Raw genomic sequence first — 19,797 nt, forward strand, 5'->3', positions numbered from 1 at the left:
GCCCTACAAAGCTGTACCAAGTCCCACTGATGTGTACGTATAAGGTACGCTACTCTTGGTGATTTTTTTCTCCCCCTTAGAATAAAGGAGCTTACGAACAATCTTTAGCAGAATTATAAAGAAGTGGATGCTGTGGTTATACCTTGCTGTCGGTCCTCCTTTAGCACTAGCTGTGCATGCGGGAAGATCTTATGCACAACTTGTAAAATATTCGCTACTGATCTTTTAAAAAGTGGCTTGAAAATGGGTGATAGTGCTTGTACGGGTGAAGCCTCGATCCTGTTTGATGCCGGAACAACCTTCTTCGGAGCCATGAAAAAGTCCTTTGCTTTTATTTTAATAGAATTAACGTCTAGTTGCAATTTCTCCCTACTTGCATAAATCTGAGGATAGCATCGGCGCAGAGAGCACAGAGCAGCTTCAGTACATAAGGATTTGATATCTGCACCACAGTATCCTTACAAACAAAAATCAAACGTTACATCAGTCAAGGCCCAGGTTTACAACATGCAACATTTAAAGAATTTGTAATGCCAAAACCAAACAGGTTAACAGGGAATTCAAAGTGCTACCGTTCTGCAGGGAAGTTTCATGTTGCTCACTGCCTGATATCCTGCGCTTATGCAGCTGAAGCAGACTCCTCATCAAAAACTATATTCTTGAGGAAGATGCCCCAGAACCATTTAACGTTCTCAGACAACAAGAGGAACAACAACAAAGAGTAAATAGATGAAAGCATCTAACTCTGATTGCTATGAAGGCGTGCCAGCTGCCTCGTTGACTAGTTGTGCAGCAAGGCACAAGAGCTTGGGTACTGCCTGGTTGTGTTGGGTCTGTCTGAGCTGGAGTCACCTTTTCCCTGCAGCAGCCCGCACAGTGCTGTGCTCTGCACTCGTAGCTTACACATTGCCGGGGCAGCTGACCTAAACCAACCAAAGGGATATTCCATAACACCTGATGTCACACTCAGCAATAAAAGGGGGGGCTCTCGTGGGGGAGGGGGCTGTTCCTCCTGAACAACCACTACGCGTTTGAGGCCCTGCTTCCCAGGACGTGGCCGAACACCGCTCGCTGATGGGAAGTAGAGAATAATTTTTCTCTCTCTCTGTGCTTCCGCGCGGACTGATTGTTTCTTTTGTATCTGTTTCTCCTTCCCATTCCCTTTCCCTTTAATTAAACCTTTCTCATCTCAAACCTCGAGTTCTCTGTGTTGTATTTTCTCCCCCTCCTTCTGAGGAGAGAGGGAGTGAGAGAGCGGTTGTGGTGGAGCTTGGCTGCCCACCTGAGTAAAACCACCACACTGGTACAAGCTAAGGTTCTTTACAACTTGCTCACAAGCAAGAATCCATTTTGGTTTCAGTCTTAACAAGGCATTTCTCAGCTAGTTCATCAAGCAACATGTCCGGTGGCTTAGGGGTCCAGTCACGAGTATGAATCTTGAAAATTTCTTTTCTAGCCTGGAAGCAAAATCATTGCATTTTAGCTTGTCTCAAGTTTTCCTTAAAAATACCAACAAGAAACAAACAAACAAACAAAAAAAAAAACAAAACAGTCCTCCCTCAAAACCCCTCATCTATTAATATGCTTTTCTTACTTGCTCAACTTTCAAGTATTTTACAGTTATTTAATATACGCTCTGCATTGTCAACCAGGAAATTGAATATTTCTTATTTGTTACACTGGACTTTTTTTGTAGGAACCTACAGTGAAAGAAAAGGCATTTATAGCTTCAATAACAAGTTTCCAAACTATGAGACCTAAGGACCCAGAGGAAAATACTGCAATGAAAAATTTATCCAGAAACATTTCTTTGTTGTCCAAAAAACTTCTCTAAAATTTAACAAGCTTTCATTGTGACAGTCTCATTACTTCATCACATTTGCTTTTCAGGCAGTAAATTCACAGAAAGCACTTCTGGCACAACGTTTCAAATTGCTACAATTACTATAAAGAAGAAAATAATTATGACTCAAACTACTACCACTGATCCGGGGCACAATCAAATGCACACACGTCCTCTATTCATTCATAAGTGAAGGATTGAGACCAAAAACACAACTTCATGATGAAAGCGCCCAAGTGGACTAAATAATTAAGCAAACAGGTACAACTTTGGGAATGAAAGGTTTGATTATAGAACTAACTACTTGGTGGTATCATCTTGACCATATATTCAGTACCAGATTTGCCCTCCATGGAACAACGCAGTGTCTCCACATATCACTCTCTTGTTCAAGTTGTCAATTTTTTTTTTCCTATAAAGTTGGACTTTGCCATGGTAGCACTAATGTTGAATTTCAGTTCTCACCTCTTTATTTGGCAAGTTGAAGAGGAACTCTCTGTCAAAGCGTCCTGGTCTTCGTAAAGCAGGATCTATAGAATCCAGTCTGTTGGTAGCTCCAATTACCACGATCTCCCCTCTGTTAACTATGCCGTCCAGAAGCGTCAGAAGAGTTGAAACAATGGAACTAATAGAAAAATATAATTTTTACTTACTGGTTCAGTAAATTTTGTCACATTCCACATGACTTTCTTCCATGAGTAGTCAAAAAGGACAAGCTTTAAGGACAAGACTCATTTTAAGACATAAACAATAGGTAAGTTAACACAGACCACATGCTGATATCAGGCTTAGTAAATTGGTTTCAACTATCGTTTAGAAGCACCTGTTTTGGCATTGAGTTACAAGTTTTCAGGATAAATTAACGTGTTCACAGTAAATTAAACAGGTCATCATCCTTTTTTTTTTTTCATTCCCCAGAGATCAAGCAGGTTTTATGTAGGTGCAAAACTGTAATACCTATGAATGTGGTCTTGTTTACTGGAGCGCACAGGAGCGAGACCATCTATCTCGTCAAAGAAAATAATTGAAGGTCGCATCTGATAGGCCTAGCACAAAAACACAGAGTAAAACACCATTATTTAAAGGAAAAATGCACAGAAACATCATGGTTGGAATGTCATCTAAACTAGATTTTTCACTTCAGCCTCTGGGACATCTACCGATAGAGCTACTGGAGTATCTGGCATGTCTAACAGAAGCCAGCAGTCTGTGTCAACCCACTGTATCCGGGTGACAGGAAGCAAATCGTTCCAGTAGTTCCTACAGCTGACATTCACAGCAGAAACACTGGCATTTCCGTTTCAGTGGGAAAAAAAAATAACAAAATACAAAAAAAGCAAGTTCTACTTAAAAACGTTGACCACAGAAAATAATGGTTTCAACTCTGACAGAACACACTGTGCATTTCAACCTTACCTGTTCAAATAACACACGAAGTTGGCGTTCTGATTCCCCCACGTATTTTCTCATGCAGTCCGAAGCACTTCTCATAAAAAATGTTATTTTTCTGTCACTTCGGCTATATTCATTGGCAAGTGCACGAGCAACTAGTGTCTTCCCTGTTCCTGGGGGGCCATAAAATAGACAGCCTCTGCAATAAAAAAAGATCCAGATAGGAAAAAAAAACATCATGATGAGTACCTCCTACAACCATCATCTCTAGAACAAGCGTCTTTCCTAACCAAAACACATCACGTACAAGACAGCAGTAATAGCTGAAGTGTGGGTAGAGTCAGAACAGATAGAAGTTCTGCATTTTTACAACGTTTCACAAGAAAATTCATTTTTTTCACCCAAAGAAATGAATAAGGGGGTAACTCAAGTGTATAAAACCTTCAAAAGAGAGCATACTGTCCCAGAAGGACACTTCCAAAACTGCTGACAAACAGTTTGATTACAGCAAACTGGAGCCAAACAGGCAAACTTCAGCACAGAATCTGAGAATGGGCTGAATGGTGAATCACCACTTCATTCTTCAGTGATAAACTGCATATTCTTGCTTTCACAATATGCAGAATCTGATAGTAAAGCATTTAATGCTCCTCTCAAAAGCATTAAGTTACTGGGTTTGGTCTCTCAGACCATCTATTGCTGATGGCACGTGAGGAAGCCTAAAGCCGGAAGGAAAAGCGATGCCTTAGCACTCAGAGGGAAAAAAAAAAGAAAACAAAAGTAGGCAGGAAAAACAATTGGGCTTCCAGGCAACATATTACGATTGACTTCCACTAGATAATCCCTTCTTGCTTACAAACTAATCAAGCTGACTTGTACATAAAACTGAGAACAAAACCACTCCAACCCAACTAACCCAACTTTTTAAAGACACCAGACGGTAAAACTTAAAATTTTAAGACGTTGCTTATATTTTTAACCTACAAATATTCTAGATTCTATCCATTTTTAAGAAACCACTTTTTGCTACTACTAAAACAAACGTTCACCGCTGCCAAAATGTTGAAGCATGGAAGCATATTGATGCCTTAACTGAACTTTCTCCTGAAAACAGCTGACTTACGATTTATCACTTTAATGAGTTACCTGGGGGACTGAATATTGAACCGCTGAAAAACTTCTGGATACAGGAGGGGAAAAATCACCATCTCTTTCAAAGCTGCGATGTGTTCGGAAAGACCACCCACGTTCTCAAATCCAATCTAAAGAGAAATTCAACACAACAGAGTCTGTATGTTAAAGAAAGCAGCAACCTAGATCAAGGTTTCATCAGAAATTATCTCAGCACAACAGAAACATTCTGGGCAATTTTTGAAGTTGCTTTAGAGAAAACCATCAACAAAGGTAGTTGTAGATGGCACACTGAGATCTTTCATAATCCCTGGAAACACTCGCTGACACGATGATTAGTTTAAGACTTACCGCACTATCTATTTGCATTGCATCTCCCTGACTTCCTCCAACTTTCTTCTGATCCCTCTGAACTCTCTTTAGGTCCTGTTTCTGAAGTTTCACTCAAAAAGTCCTGATTTGAATTAAGGAGAAGTTATAGGGCTTCTTTTTCTTTAAGATGCAACTCGAAGATTTTTGTTTTTCATAATAATGCCAAGCAAATGTAGAAAACATTAATTAATATATAGAAGACCTAACTAATTGACATAAACTCACACAGTTAAATTTAGATAAACTTAAACATGGCTAAATATTCATTTGAAGGAGATTCATCCCTCCCCTGTTCTCTAATGACAGCAACCTTCTTGGAGATGTGCTCTCGCTGTCCTCACTGCTCTCACCGCTCTCCTCCGTATCACATGTGCTAAGCAAGGGAGATGAGCAAGAGGGTGTAGAATCACTGATGTCATCTGCATGTCTCCGTCTGCAAGCCAGCATATAAACCAGAAAGTTAAAAAGAAAATAGAGCAGATACTAAGTAACACCAAAAGTTAAGGGAATTCTATCTCAAAATTTACTCTGAGATCTATTTTCCAGTCCATTGTACTCCTTAGCAATCTGATTTCAAAGGCCATGACATGATTTTCCTCGTGACAACTGTCTGCTTTCAAGAATGCTCAACAAAATATCTGGCAATCAACAGCATTCTCTACGCACTAACTGCTTACAGAATCCAAAAAGCCTTTATCATTACTAAGGCAATTTATGACTTCATTTAGATCTTTTATTGTTTAAGGTTAACTTCATACAGAAACATTAGTTGATTCCAAACAGAAACTAGAGTCAGTATTTGAGTGATAACTTTTTTTTTTTTTTAATCCAACAAAACTTCCATAAAGCCTCTCCCTCTAAATCGAATAAAATTATTTTTGGTTTTAAGAAAATAATTTGTATCCTTCAAGATTAAATAGTCTGACTAAGATTTTTAAGGGGGGATTCTGGCTTCAGTTCCAGAACCAAAGAATTTCAGTTACAGAAACTCAGACACTACCTCCATAATCATCTTATCAGCGACCCACAAATATTGGATTTAAAAAAGAAACCAACTTAAAAGTATCCACCTCCTGCCCTCCAAATATTTCTTTCCTCTCTATCCTCAGACTACCAAAGTACCGATCATAAACTTACTCTGTAATTACCACTAAACTGAAAACCCTTTGAAGCATTATGCAGTAAGGAGACTGACAGCTCTACGGATAAGTTAGAGCTATCACTAGCCATACACCAACCTGGCACGTCTTCTATATTTTTGTGACCCAGCATTTTCAAGTGACTCTTTCTGTCTGACAGAACAGGGCTGGCCCGAGTTAGTCCTCTCTCGATCTCTTTGTCTTACTGAAAGGAAAGAATTTAGAATAATGATACAGATACATTTAAGAGAGGAGGATATCAAAAGATAAAGAAAATGCCACGTGTTTCACTCATCCCTAATTCCAGAAGAATTTTTAACCGTTTTTGCTTTTCATCAGTGCATGGTACAAGTGGAAAACTACGCCCTTTTTAAAGGTGAACTGAAAATCACAAGAGCAAGACTATTAAGTGTGATTAATTACTGTTATATCAAGGATGCATAGCACTAAGTACGCCAAACAGCAAAGAAATACAACGGGCACAGGACACACGTGTCTGATAAAAACAGCGAAGTTCATGTGCAGAATGAAGGTACAGAACTGAAACAGAACTGTGTGCGCAAACACATGTATTTGCATTCAAAAATTTTATCTCACTTATGTGCAAGAAATAAGGTTTTAAGAGAAACTGTGCGTTCAACCTACTTTCCATAGGAGCTTGGTAGCGGTCAACAGGTTTCCTCCATCGAAGGTTGTAACGCCTTGGAACATCTTCACCGTCATTTTCTTTGTTCTCACTTCCTCTTGATGTTTGTACTGTACCACAAAATGACACCGAATCGTTAAGTACTTTTGCAAATTATATGAAATCCAAAATGCATTACACAGATGCCTGTAAGTTTTATTATTATCATTATTTTAATGACACAGTGGATCCTGCAAAACCTTAAGATGAATTTATGCAAGTCACGTTTCAGAAATCACAAATCCTAGCAGATGAGCATGCATCTAGACGTTGTTCTGTCCTCTCTGAAACTGCTGATGGACTTGTCGTCAGCCTCAGTGTTTAACAACAGGCAAAATTCTGTCATATTGCTTAGCTAAGATGCAGATCTTCTGAAAACAGCTATTTCAGAAAGTCACTTCTTAGTTTGAGAAAGTGTTTAACGGAAAGGGTTTTAATAATCTGTAGTGCTAAGACTAAGCATGGTAATCTAAGTCCAAGTCTAGCTCTGCCACAAATTCTGTGAGCAATAATGGGCCAGACACAGGCTTGAAGCTCACCAATGAGAAAACAATGCCAAATGCACATAAGCTTAGGCCATTAGCTTCTGTCAAGTAACCTGAAGTTGTTTCATGAAAGATGGTAAAAAACACAAAAACCAGAGTGCAATTATCTACTGGGTTCTGGTGAATATCCTCTCACGTTAACAGCAGGACACCGAGGAAGGAACGTACATACTCCGTTCACCTACCTGTTTGCCAAAAGGACTTATCTTTTTTTCTTGGAAAGCACCGCCCTCTTTGGTTTTTATTTTTTAACCCCAAAGGTTGCATTGCTTTCTGAATGCAAGGTAGGTGCCATGGGGTATACAGACAGCACACGGAAAACTGAGCAATCAGTAAATGAGTTTGTGATCACTACCATCTCCAGTCCTTGGTGTTCCAACACTTCTATCACAAAAGCATGAATTTCTCTGCTTTAGTGCTCCACTAACCCTTTCCTTTGTTCCAGTAACTTCCTTTGTAACAACACTGACACTTTCCTCACTCTTTTCTGGCGTATTTTTCATTATAAAAGTATATTCTAGCTCTTTCCTGATTTAAAATTGTAGTTTGCATTTTGATCATCAATTAATTGCCCCGGGCTCATTTCCCATTCAACGTGCTATTTAAAACTCCTCTCTACAAGCCTCTACCGCACAGCTCCCTGAAACCCACACACTTTAACCAAGCTTCTCCCTCTAGACTGGCCCCCGCCTTGTATTCAAGCTACTCTTATTCAGACTTTGAGCTAATGTTTTCCTAACTAAACCTCCAAAGGAGTCAACTCTGCTTCTCCCTTACTAGTCCATGGCCCAGCCATTCTTCCTCCGAAGAACTTCCCTCGGGTTCCCACCTGCCACTGTGCATCTCTCTGCTCCTCTGGGCCTCTGAAGAGAGGAGCAAAGTATTTTCTGGGGCTCAGCCTCCTGTCACTGTCTCTCTGAGCTCCTTTGCAGGTGTGCAGGTGAGCTCTATCACATAATCTAACTTGTCAGCTCATCTACTGCAACACCCTTTTCGGTCCTTAAGTACAGTCTTGCCCTGTTCTGATCTGTTTAGAAAGCTCCTACGAGGATGATCTAATTTACTGCCTTAATCACAACTAACATTCTTCTTAAAAACTGTAAGTTTTCCCATCACTTCCAAGTTAATACGGCCTTTCGTGGCTTAACCTCATTCCACAAGTCACTGAGTACCCAGATGACAGCTCCTAATTACAGGCCCTGACAGCAGCTTACGGTGACTGCCTCCTAAACGCAGAAACGCACAACGCTATCCTCCCTCCTGCTGAGCTTCACGCTTGGGAGGAGCTTTTCATAAACATCTGGCAGCCTATCTACCTTGCTTCCTGAAAATTCTTGCTGTGCTGCTCAAAACCATGAAAACTGTCACGCTCCTGCTGTAGCGGTATCACCGTTTCGCATGCTGAGTAATAGTAACGCTGTCCATTTCTTTCCATTCCCACCTGTCTACAACCATCTGTTGCCTTTTATCTGGTAAGCAGTTTGGAAAAGCGCTGTTGTTTTTGGTGTTTTTTTTTCACCTGTTCTGAGCTCACTACAGTACAGCCCTAGAGCTCATACTAAGGCTTGTGAAGTCAATAGCAACACAGAATTTTTACAGAAGACAAACACCCAGTAGATTAGCTTCTTTCAATTGTTTAAGGCTTTTGGTTAGAACAGAGTAAAGAAAACTTAAAACCAGAACTCACCAACCTCATCTGGACTGCCAGGTCCAGTTCTTTCAAAGTCTGACTTCACACAGGTGAAGATATCAAGGTTCTCCTAATTCCAAGCAGCAAGAAAGATCGGTCACAAACGTGCAGAAAAACAGACGTGCATACACGTACATCCACTGACAGACACGTCTGTCTGTTGATGCTTACACAGTAACATTATCGAGGCACCCCGTATACACACAAAAAATAAATTATTGCACAAGAGGAGAGAATGGGAATATGATTGCGTGCACCCACAATCAGTAACAAGAATTTCTGCTCTAAACCAGGGCTCAGTACATGCAGTGGTTAAATACTTGCCCAGATACACAACTGAGTGCATTAGTTAATCAGAGGTTAATAACCTACAGCGTGACAGAACCAGGGAAAAAGAACTACCTTTCTAGCAGACATACCAAAAGAAATCATACAGGCGTGTGAGAGATGCTAATAAAAAGTACTGTGGACAATTCTGGATTCATTTCACAGCCCTGGGCAACCAGCTCTAGGTGTCCCTGCTTGAGCAGGGGAGGGTTGGACCAAGTGACCTCCAGAGGCCCCTTCTAACCTCAACCATTCTGTGATTTGAGAGAAAAAAAAGGGAATTCAGAGCTAAACTAAAAGCTATGAAAGTAGGTTATCGGGAAGTTTTAAAATGATGTGCCTATCATTCAAAAGAACAGTAATTTAATAAAATAGTTGAATTTAATAGAGCAAAACTAAGACAGAGGAAGTATGATTGCTGCATACAACTTTAACAGGGGTTCCTCTAGAGACAGGGGTTTATTTAAGCTCTCAGGCAAGGCCAGCACACAAACAAATATGCATAAAGTAGCCAACAGTTCATTCAGCTGGAAATTTGAAAGGCTTCAAGTTCCTGAAAACTCTGGGAGCAGTTTGCAACCAAGGAAGAATTCTAAAATGCAAGTTAGGTCAATTAAAGAAAACAGCTCCATTTGCCTGTAACAGATGACTAAAGCTACATGATACTGGAGATTCTTTGTGAGCTCTCAGGAAAAAAAAATGTTAACAGGAATCAAAATTCGAGTGAGTGACCAACACAGGAAGCTATGCACTGCCTTTTGTTAAGCTTTCCAAGTAAGTGCGTTCCTGAGCATGACGAGAAATATGATTTAGGAGTTAAGGATAAAAAGCTGAACAGCTTAAACTGCCAAGCTGATGGAAAGCACCAGTCTTTTTGCATATTCAGTCCCCCAGGCAGAGCTTTTAGTAACATTTGGAGTAAAAACCCAAGTCCGAAACAGCTGTTTGTAAACAGCGTCCATTCAAAAAGCAGAAGGCAATTCAGAAACTGGAGTGGAAGACATGCATTTCAGCATCTCCCCGTTATCCCACATCTTCTGCAGAAGATGCTTCCTCCACTCTTAAAAGACATCTGGAGCACAACCGTATCAGTAAGACATGAAGATATAACCAGAGAGCAAGACCAAATGGTAGTTTAGACCACACTATTCTTTGGAAGGAAGTTATTTCAGTTCAATTAAAATTACAACTAAGTTACTTCCCTACGTGAAATACTCTACAAAAATGGCAAACTGACGGAGTTATTTGCTCTGTCATTTGTACCTCAACATCTTCCCAACATCTTTGGCATCTACGCATCTGCTCCATTTCATCCATTTTTTGTAGCACAAGTTCCGCAGTACTAAGATACAAAGTTGACATGTAAGAGCAAAGTTAGGCATGTATGAAAAAATAAAACAGCACACACAATCAATAAGAGATTTTAATGTAGTACGCACAAAGCAAAAGTCATTGACACTTAGCCAAGATTTTAGACATTACCAAAACATTAGGTCAAATCTTTAGTTTTGATAGAGATTTAAGAACAAGCTTTTGAGGATTTGCAAACATACGCTGTTTTCAGGTTTATTTTCCTCTCTTACTGAGCACATTGAAAATATATATATATATTTAAATGCAGGAGGAAAATAAGAATTCTGACATCCTAGTAAGATGTTATAAAAAAATTATGTCAACTTTTAATCCTACTTAAGTTGCTCTGCACAGTAGCATTAAGCCATTTTTTGTTAACCAAGGAAAGGCTGTTTGTTCTTCTCTACATGGGAATCTAAGTTTTGTGTTGTAGAAAATGATGAAATGAAAGGAAAGCAAATTCTGAAGCAGAAAACAATTTTGGCTTCAGAAACAGAAATCAACCATGGACAGAAATGCAGAATCGCTAGGACTACTTTGCTTTGACTGTATCAAACCGTCCTCAGTTTCTTAACCAAGCATTACATTCACTTTTGTGAGTATGGAACAAAAAGTTCATTAAAAATGACGGCACTTCTGATGCTAAGAAAACTGCCAAATGGGGAAAACTCAACGAATTGAACTCTCAATGCCAGGAGCAGCCATACCTCTTTCCTGTCAAAAAAAAGAGCAAGTCAAGGCCAACATCATGCCATAGTGCAAAGGCTTGCTAAGAAAGATCATTTTAAGAGGTCTGCAAGAAAAGATGACTTACTTTGTTATAAGTTTGTCAAATAGAATGGACGAGTTAGTAGTAGAGTACCGACTGCGTCGGACTCTACAGCTGCGGCGCAGCTCCAAGTCCCTGTTTTCTCCATGGACTTGTCTCATAGTTTTTGCACCAGCTCTACTCCTCAATGTTCTGGTGACTGAAACGCAGAAAAAGTATTTTGAAACAGTCAAGATGGGATTCTCCTTATTTTACCGTTGCTCTTGTAAAATGTAAACAGACAAACAAAAAAGGCACCCTGAAGTGGATTGATTTTTCTTTAAATTTCAGATCAGAAGTTGTTGACACAACCACTGCATTCCACTTATTTATCGCTCTGCACGTTTAAACTGTCTACTTAAAACTGTGACCTGTAGAGAAATTTTTAAAGAGACTGAAAGCTAGCCAGACAAAAACAAACGTGCAACTTTTGTTCCATGCAGGAGGGAAATTTACTCCAGTTATTTCTGTCTTGGAAAAGTGAGAACAATCTACACCTTTCTCTAAGGTGTTTTCACTCCATTCATGTCAAACTGTATCTAACAGTGCTCAAAAAAAACCACTATTACATTGCAAGCCTCTTCCTAAGAGGTGTATGTTTTATTACTCCGTTTATGCATGCAGCACTTTCATTTCCTGCATTATGATCTGACAGCTCAAAGAGGTAAGAATCGTTTCAAGAGAAACACCCAAACACCAGATAACTCAAACTCGTGCTTTTTAGAAAAAAGCCTGCCCATTGTTTACCGTACAGCACCCTTTGGCACAGGTTTGTTGCTTGCACTGTCATTAAAAGAGCCAAGAGGACAAGGGGAAGGGAAGAGCTACACCACTGTGGTGGTAGGATCACAGCTAAGGTTTAGTTTTGTGGTTGCCAACTATAAAACTAAGTTTAAACTTACCAAGTATCAATTTACTTTGCACAATTAGAACAGTTTGCTTTGTGCCTACGAAGCTGCAATTCACACTGCTCCCTCCCCAAGGAATTCATAAAATCTCCTATTTGCACCTACCTCTCTTCACAGAAAAGTCACTGATGAGTGAATTCAGCTGACTACAGAAGGCTTTGGGGCCAAATGAAAGCGATGGAGTGACCAAGTGCCATCCTCTTCAGTAACCAGCATAAATCGGTATCCCGGGGAGTTACAGCCACTTACCTGTGTTGTATTCTTTTTTTTGTTCCAATTTCGGCTTTCTCGACTGCCTACATTAAGAAAGAGGACAGGGGAGAGAAAGGAGAAGAGACTTTTTGTATTAGACCCATCAAGGATGGGAAATTTCACCACGTTTACAAGCCAGTGCTCCATGGTATACAAAGAGAAGCCTGTAGGCCTCACGGAGGATCCAGATCCCAAGTCTGTTGTGTACCAGATACATGTGGTTCTGTATGTACCCACATTTCCTAGCTTGCTCATGTTGAATTCTCAAAATTATGAGCAATAGCACCCAAGTGGAAAAGATACATGTCCTGGTTTCAGTTAGGACAGTTAGTTCTCCTAGTAGCGGGTAGGTTGCTATGTTTTGGCTTAGGATGTGTGAAAGGATGTTTAGAAGAGTGCTGATACCACCCCAATGTTTCAATTGCTGCAGAGTGTAATACATACACCATAGATGTTTGTTCATTGTCTTTTGTATTATAAAACAAAGAGTTCTGTTTGAGGAGCGGGAGTTGCAAAGGTTTCCTGCTGAAGTAAGGAGCTGTATAATGCTTAGCTAGACACTACGAAAATTCCATTGCTTAATGTAACAAAAAAGAGAATCCTCTCCCCTTCCCTCCTTCTGCATCTCAGTAGCCTCTTTTGTTCAGAAAACACAGCTGCAAAGTTCATGTAACCATCTCCTGATAAGTTGTTAAACTAGTGTATCAACACCCTGCCTCCCTGTCTCACGCTGGGCCAACATGACCAAATAAAGAAAGAAGTTGAACCACAATGCCGAGGAAGACTACGGCCTTCATCTTCACGACCACCAGAGGGACAGAGACGACCCCCTAGCAACAGTGCGCGCAGTCGCAGAGTACACCAAGATGTGCTGCGTAATCCTGAAATCACCAAGATATAAAAAGGGACCCTGGGGGGGCGTAAGGTGCGCGCCGTTGGCAGAGCCGAGACTCCCCGGCCGCCCAGCGCTGTTTTGCTTGCTGTTGCTTACTCAATAAATTCCTTTCTATTATTAATGCAATGCTCTCTGAAAATTAATTAAGGGGGCAACTTATAACAAATTTGGTGCCGTGACTCGGATGAAGGCAATCTGATTGAAAGACCTTAGGAGAGGGCGCCCCGCTGATTTCAGCGGCCTTCGCTAGGACTACTTTCATTCAAATCCTTCACCGACGAACCCTAAATTCGGCAGCAAGCAAATAAAGCCGGCAACCCCTAGTAATCTTTGTGCACGAAGACCGAACGAAGACTCAGGAGTGAGTAAGTATAGGCCGGTGATCCGTTCGGTTGGGGTTGGGTATCCTGGAGCGTAGCGTTGTGAGACGTCCAATTGCGGACGAAGCGAGTGCGGACCCCTCGGTAGTGCGGTTCCCACATCCCGCGAGGGACTGGGCCACAAAAAGGGGGAAGCGATTTGTGTGTGTGTGTGTGAAGGCGCTCCAGAAGATGGGACAGAAGAGTAAGCCTTCTGTTCCCATGGGCGGGGTAACGTCTGATGTTAGGTTACCCTGGGATTAATGATTAATAATTGGGAGGATTCCCCTTTTAGGCGGGGAAGGAATAAAGTAAAAATGATACATTATTGTGTTGAAGTTTGGGGTGGTAAACAGATTTGAGGAGACCACCTTTACTGGCCCGTATTTGGGTCCTTTGAAGATTGGGTTTGCCAGGCCCTAAATATTTATGTAAACTCAAAGGAACCTTTTAGTTTGGAAGAAAGTGAATATACACATTTGTGGATCAGCTCGAAAACTCGAGCCAATTTATATCCTCTAAAAGAAAAAGGAGGGAATGGGAGGCACAAGAAAAACCGAGAATTAGAGATCCCAGCCCCACTGTCTCCCTATATTCCACCACCCCCACCTGCAGCCCCTCCGACTCCCGGGCTTCCTAATCCGCAACCCCAGGGAGACTCTGATAGCGACTCTGACTCTAGCGTTCAGGGACCAGTGACTAGGAATATGTGGCCATCCCTATTAACTCCAGGGACGTCCGAGATTTTAAGAAAGAGACAGAAGGAGGGTAAGCGAGCTTTAATGGCAACTGGCACAATGTTTCCAGCTGCTGAGGAATAATTCTAACTGGAATAATAACTGTACATTGCATATTGTATATATAAAAGCCCGGGCATTTTTGTTAAAGTGTTCTTTTATACCTATGTTAATATGTAAATATGTAAATATAAGAACTGCCATTGAGGTGTATGTCTAAGGGAACAAAATTTGCCCAGGCATATTATCGGCTCATCAGGTTTAAATGTTCCCAGTGTAATTGTCTACAGGCAATTAATTTACAGTGGTCTGATTTTACTTGTGTATCTATATATTGTGGATTTTGGAGGGATTGGGATTGACTAGTAAAGAGCTTCTAGGAAAACGGTGGAATATTAACCACTGTAGATTACAATAGGAAAAGTTCAAAGCAAAGAAATTCTGAGGAAAAGCCTCCTAGGATGTATACTAACACATCGGAGGGATATAGTGGGATGAGAGGGTACAGAGAGTAAAAGAACTCTTACCAAATATTGTAATCAGTGGTGGCCACTTTATAAACTAGATGATGGAGCGGAGTGGCTCCTAAATGGAACTACTAATTATAACACCATATTACAGTCAATGTTGTTTTTGTGGAAAGAAGGAAAACAGGATGAAATGTTGTATATTGATGTTGTTTCAGCATCTTGGAGGGAAAAGGTACAGAATTAAGTTGGCCCCTGACTGAGCCTTTGATGTCGGCATTAGAAAAGTAAAGGCTAGAGAAAGATAAAGGAAGTGTTAAAAGGTTTGTTGAAAGTGTTAAAGGTATTCAAAGTTGAATGAGCAGGGAAAGGTGATGTAGGCATTATCTAAGTAACAGTCTAGAAGTTTTGGTATATTTGCATATTTGCTGTGGTGTTTGTTCAGTTTCCCAAGCATCGGGGAGGGGGGAACAGCCTGCTCCTCCAGGGGCCTCTCCAGCGGCCGCAGGGGGGCTTCGGCTCCAGCGCCTGGAGCGCCTCCTCCCCCTCCTTCTGCACTGACTTTGGTGTCTGCGCGGGGGGGGTTTCTTGCTCTCCCAACTGCTGTTACTTGTAAAGTATCAGGGATTAATTTAACTAATGAAATCCTAAATATGATGGGGGTAGAAGGGACTGGGATAACAGTGCCACTTTTGGGGGATACCAAGCTGAGACTAGGGGATAAAATGATCACTGGGCAATTATTGTATGTATCCAAGGCAGAGACTAACTTGTTGGGAAGGGATTTGATGATTAAATTGGGCATTCAACTAGTAAATTGTTAGACTGGAATAACAGTGTTATTAATGGAGTGCTCTCTGGCCCTGAGAGCAAACATACATGTATATTCACCTCTGACTGGAAAAACCCTGAAATGGGGGCGGAAGCAACAATATAGGTGGACAGTTTTACCTCAGGGGTTTACAGGGCCACCTATCTATTTGGGTAAATTCTAAAAAAAGATTTTGGAGCAATTACAACCTCCCAAGGAGGTATTAATGTTACAAATATGTGGATCATTTTAAGGAAAATCGATACTCCCTGATGGGAGAGAAATGCTGAATAAAGTGATAATGAGGCAAATATTAACTGTTTTACATCAGAAGAGTCATTGGGAGGTGCAAGCAATGTGTGATGTTGTTCTAAGAAAGCATGTCTGTGTAGGAATACATACTTTAGAGAAGCACACATGCAGAGGATGTACTATATGTCAAAAGGTAAATAAAAAGGCCTTCTGTAACCTATCTAGAGGGGGACGGGAGCCAGGGCTTTGACCTTTCCTAAGTATACAGGTAGACTTTACTGAGTTACTTGTTTGCCCTAATTGACCACGTGACTGGATGGGTGTAAAGCTTTACTGCAAGGATTACAGCAGGCCTTAGAGATTGAGTGGGATTTTCACAGCCCCTGGCACCCCTCCTCTTCTGGAAAGGAAGAGTGAATGAATGGTGAAATTAAGAAACAACTAACAAAACTTGTGCTGGAAACTAAGGCTTCTTGGGTAAAATGCTTACCCCTTGCACTGTTAAACATATGGACACAGCCCAGAACTGATGTAGGAATTTCTCCTTTTGAAATGCTATATGGTATACTCTATGACTTGGAATTGCCACTTGATCACCCTCAATTCTAATTAAGACTTGGAAAGAGACTGCTTTAACACCACGATGGGGAAGGCCCCTATGTTACTTTGCTTACCACAGAAACGGCTATTTGAACTGCGGAGAAAGGATGGACGCATGCCAGCCGTGTGAAAGGCCCAATCTGGGAAGGTAAATGGGAGGCAGCTCCAGGCCCTGACGACTTGAAGCTGACACTAAGACAGACTCAATAAGTATTTTATATTATTTGTGTATCGTGGGAAGGGGAGGAGGCCCTGTTTCAAAGGCTCCCTAGTAGGTTCCCCTGAAGAACACTGCTGCTGCCAAGAAGAACCGATACCTTGTAGTTCGCTGCAACCGAACTGACAAGCGAGGCAGAGAAGTGAAAACGGTGGGGGACTGAGGGGCCGACAATTTAGATGGGCTCTGACCACCTCCTACGATACATGGGAGTCAGTATCATCGCTTTGGTCAGCTATGAGTCTGCGCATCCCCATCAGCCTTTTAAATGGAGCTTGATCAGATGGGAGGATTAATTCATCATCCAGCAAACAACGACAGCAGGTGCTCCCAGTTTCCGCATCACATTATGTGACCTGGTGTCAGTGCAGCCATGCTTTAACCGATCAGGATTTTATTTCTGCCCAAGTTCTAACCCAGGAAAGGGGTACTGTAATTACCCGAACATGTATTATTGTGCATACTGGGGGTGTGAAACCATTGCTATGGACTGGACACTCGGGGCTGGTCGGAATAAATTCTTACAAGTGGGATATGGGCCGCAAGGTTGTAACCAACAAGCAGGTCCCCGTTACAGGTGGTGAGGGCATGGTATAGGGTATAAAGGAACCTTCCATGGAAATAAAAAGTTTGCAAGGTTCTATATATATAACAAACTTGGACGATACTAGCTGGGTACTAGGAAAAATGTGAGGTGTCAGATTTTACAAACACAGAACAGATAGGGGAGGACTCGTACTAATAAAAAGGAGGATGCTGATAGGCCCCATGCAGTAGGACCAAATGAGATATTGTCAGAAAATGTCCAGGGAATCCAGCCTGTGGAAAATACTACAGTGCCAACCCTCGGCAGCCCTACGAGCTCAGGTAAAGCCGAGAATGATAACATAGCTGAGAATAACATATGGGGGGGTCGTGAATGCCAGCTACCAATTATTAAACAAAACAAACCCAAATGTAACAAAACACTGTTGATTATGCTTTAGTATAAGGCCTTCATATTATGATGCTATCGGGAATCCTGGGGAGCCCTCCCACACAAACGAGAACAACCCTCTACAATGCAGTTGGGGAAAAGACATAAGGGTAACACTAACACAAGTCACTGGAGGTGGTAGGTGTGTGGGCACGGTTCCTAGTGGGAAGTGTCACCTATGTAATATCATGGAGAATGGAAAACAATCAACCGAGTGGCTAATCCCAGCCAACAAGGCTAGGTGGGATTGTTCGTGAGTGGGCGTAACTCCTTGTCTATCACTAAAACTCTTTAATGCGTCTCGTGATTTTTGTATACAGGTGATAATTATACCAAGGATTCTATACCACCCTGAGGATTGTATGTATACCCAGCACACAGTGGCAAGGCATCATCTGGAAAGACGGGAACCATTCATGGCTCTAACTTTGGCCACCCTAATAATCCTGGAAGGAGCTGGAGTGGGGACCAGGGTAGCCTCATTGGTTAAACAAAATCAAGAATTTGCTTCTTACACATTGCTGAGGACAAGGACCTGACCCAAATTGAACAATCCATCTCGGCCCTGGAAAATCTATCAGATCGCTTTCAGAGGTAGTGTTACAAAATCGTAGGGGATTAAATTTGGTATTTTTTACAACAGGGCGGGCTGTGTGCAGCCCTGAAAGAGGAATGCTGTGTGTATGCTGATCACACTGGAGAGGTAAGAGATACAATGGCAAGACCCAGGGAAGGGTTGAAAAAAAAAAAAAAAAAGGAAACGGGAGAATGAAGCCCGACAGAGCTGGTATGAATCTTGGTTTAATTATTCACCTTGGCTTAATACTTTATTATCAACAATAACAGGACCTTTGTTGTTCTTAATAATAGCGCTAACTTTCGGGCCATGTATTTTTAATAAACTGATTGCAATTGTAAAAGGTCGTTTAGAAGCGGCACATCTAATGCTTATACGTGCCAAATATGAGCCAGTAAGTACTAATGAAGAAATCGAGGAAACATTAGTTCTTAGTAGCCAAGCATTGCAGAGATTCAATGAACAAAATGAGTAACTAAAAGAAAAAGGAGGGATTGTAATACAGACACCATAGATGTTTGTTCATTGTCTTTTGTATTATAAAACAAAGAGTTCTGTTTGAGGAGCGGGAGTTGCAAAGGTTTCCTGCTGAAGTAAGGAGCTGTATAATGCTTAGCTAGACACTATGAAAATTCCATTGCTTAATGTAACAAAAAAGAGAATCCTCTCCCCTTCCCTCCTTCTGCATCTCAGTAGCCTCTTTTGTTCAGAAAACACAGCTGCAAAGTTCATGTAACCATCTCCTGATAAGTTGTTAAACTAGTGTATCAACACCCTGCCTCCCTGTCTCACGCTGGGCCAACATGACCAAATAAAGAAAGAAGTTGAACCACAACGCCGAGGAAGACTACGGCCTTCATCTTCACGACCACCAGAGGGACAGAGACGACCCCCTAGCAACAGTGCGCGCAGTCGCAGAGTACACCAAGATGTGCTGCGTAATCCTGAAATCACCAAGATATAAAAAAGGACCCTGGGGGGGGGTAAGGTGCGCGCCTTTGGCAGAGCCGAGACTCCCCGGCCGCCCAGCGCTGTTTTGCTTGCTGTTGCTTACTCAATAAATTCCTTTCTATTATTAATGCAATGCTCTCTGAAAATTAATTAAGGGGGCAACTTATAACACAGAGCAGTACTTACAACAAGCCAAGGACCTTTTGGTGTCTCACTGTCCTACTAGCAATCAGAATTGGCACACAGCAACAGCTGCGAGGGGACAGATTCAGGATGGCCGACCCCAACTGGCCAAAGAATTCTATGCACACAGAAATCACACAAACAATTTCTAGGTTGGAAGAGACCTCAAGATCATCGAGTCCAACCTCTGACCTAACGCTAACAGTCCCCACTAAACCATATCCCTAAGCTCTACATCTAAACGTCTTTTAAAGACTTCCAGGGATGGTGACTCCACCACTTCCCTGGGCAGCCTGTTCCAGTGTCTAACAACCCTTTCGGTAAAGA

At 41.5% G+C, this 19,797-nt stretch overlaps 1 pseudogene; it reads right to left on the reverse strand.

Annotated features, from left to right (window-relative positions):
• Positions 1-19,797, reverse strand: part of LOC137847507 (ATPase family AAA domain-containing protein 2-like) — a 35,172-nt pseudogene that overhangs the window by 10,972 nt on the left and 4,403 nt on the right.

This window comes from Anas acuta, chromosome W (assembly GCF_963932015.1).
Source record: "Anas acuta chromosome W, bAnaAcu1.1, whole genome shotgun sequence".
NCBI classification, from domain to species: Eukaryota; Metazoa; Chordata; class Aves; order Anseriformes; family Anatidae; genus Anas; species Anas acuta.